Source organism: Gossypium hirsutum, chromosome A08 (genome assembly GCF_007990345.1).
Source record: "Gossypium hirsutum isolate 1008001.06 chromosome A08, Gossypium_hirsutum_v2.1, whole genome shotgun sequence".
NCBI lineage: Eukaryota > Viridiplantae > Streptophyta > Magnoliopsida > Malvales > Malvaceae > Gossypium > Gossypium hirsutum.
This window is the reverse complement of record NC_053431.1, coordinates 100727525-100729693: the sequence shown is the minus strand read 5'-3', so window position 1 is coordinate 100729693 and position 2169 is coordinate 100727525. Positions and strand designations below refer to the sequence as shown.

At 38.2% G+C, this 2169-nt stretch overlaps 1 non-coding gene across 1 annotated transcript; it reads left to right on the top strand.

Moving 5' to 3' along the window:
- The first annotated feature begins 1626 nt into the window (after window positions 1-1626).
- On the top strand, window positions 1627-1733 carry LOC121205447 (small nucleolar RNA R71). Its single transcript, XR_005900524.1, has one exon. It is a non-coding gene; the product is annotated as a small nucleolar RNA R71 (small nucleolar RNA).
- The last annotated feature ends 436 nt before the right edge of the window (window positions 1734-2169 follow it).

Genomic DNA, 2169 nt, shown 5'->3' with positions numbered 1-2169 from the left:
CCTTCGTTCTTCATAGATAGGTCCTTTGTTGTTGCTTGAACATGGCTTGTGTAGGTTCTTCGAACTTATTTCCTGCAAAGTAGGTTGCACCACATGGTCAGTTTTAGTAGAATGATTTATACAACCACCTTCAATTTTCGATGTGTTACTTAAATTACGAGCTTGAAGGGTGGTTGTTTCGTCTCCCACATGAAGTGTAAGTTCACCTGTGCCAACATCAATTATTGTTCTAGCGGTTGCTAAAAAGGGCCTCCCTAAAATTAAAGGAACGTTACTATCCTCTTCTATGTCGAGAACAACGAAATCAACTAGGAATATAAATTTGTCAATTTTAACGAGTACATCTTCAATAATCCCCCTAGGAAATCTGATTGTTTTATTGGCTAATTGAATACTCATCCTAGTTTGTTTGGGTTTCCCAAGACCTAGTTGTTTAAATATTTTGTAAGGCATGACATTGATACTAGCCCCTAAATCAGCCAAAGCATTACTAACATCTAGGCTACCAATTAAATAGGGAATCATAAAACTCCTTGGATCTTTTAATTTGTTGGCCAGCTTATTCTATAGTATGATTGAGCAAACCGCGTTCAGCTCCACATGCGATGCTTTATCTAACTTCCTTTTATTTGTTAAAAGCTCTTTTAAGAATTTGACTATGTTTGGCATCTGCGAAAAAGCTTCAATAAACGGTAAGTTAATATGTAATTTCTTTAAAAGTTTAAGGAATTTACCAAATTTTTCGTCTGAGCGGTTTTTCCTTGTCGCATTAGGGTATGGTACACGAGGTTTGTACTCTTTACTTACCGGTTTCTGGTCATTGTGGTCCACCTCACCTTTACATTTATTTAGCATAGTTTCTTGCCTCAGTTCTGGTTCAGGTGCAACTAACCCTTCCTCTTCTTGAATGGTAATGGCATTGATTTGCTCCCTTGGGTTAGATTCAGTGTTACTCGGCAAGTTACCTTGTGGTCGTTCAGATATCAATTTAGTGAGCTGGCCTATCTGAGTTTCGAGCCATTGGATCGACTCTTGTTAATTTTTAAATGTTGTCTCGGTATTTTGAAAACGAGTTTCTGACACCGAGATAAATTTTGTTAGGATCTCCTCAAGGTTCGGCTTTTTCTCTTGTTGGTAGGGTGGTTGTTGGAAACCTAGAGGTGGTGGTAGTCTCTGATTCTCTTGGCCTCCCCATGAAAAATTTGGATGATTCCTCTATCCTGCATTGTAAATATTGCTATACAGATTATTTTGAGATCGAGGATTATTACCCATGTAATTTAACTGCTCGTTCTCCATATTGTGGCCATAGGGTGGGTATTCTGGATTGTTCGATCCACCTCCACTTGCTTCGCACTGCATTACTGGGTGAACCTGTGAAGAGCTAAGAAAACCATCAACTTTTTTATTCAAGAGTTCTATCTGATTAGATAGCATGGTCACCGAATCAACGTTATAAACGCCGGCTACTTTTGTTGGCTTTGTCCTCATGACTTGCCATTGATAATTATTCAATGACATGTTTTCTATAAATTCATCAGCATCTTCAGGTATTTTATTATTGATAGTCCCACCAGCGGCTGATTCAGGCCATTATGAAACATTTGAACCTGTAGCCAGAGTGGTAACCCATGTTGAGGGCATCTTCTCAAGAGGTTTTTGTATCTCTCCCATGTATCGTAGAGTGTTTCTAAATCCATCTGCACAAAAGAAAAGATATCATTACGTAATTTAGCCGTTTTAGCCGACAAAAAATATTTTAATAAAAACTTTTCAGTCATTTGTTCCCAAGTAGTGATTGACCCTCGTGGTAACGAATTCAACCACTGTTTAGCTTTGTTTCTCAATAAAAAGAGAATAACCGAAGGCGAATGGCGTCATCAGAAACACCATTAATTTTAAATGTACCACATAGTTCTAAAAAGTTTGCCAAGTGAGCGTTGGGATCTTCGTCCTGCAAACCATCAAACTGAACAAATTGTTGTATCATTTGAATTGTGTTAGGTCTCAGTTCAAAAGTATTTGTAACTACAGCAGGTCTAGCTATGCTTGATTTAGTTCCTGTTAAAGAAGGTTTAGCATAATCATACATAGTGTGCAGAGCAGGATTCTGATTAGCAGCAATCGCAGGAGGTAGTGGATTTTCATGGTTTTCAGCCATCTCTTCGG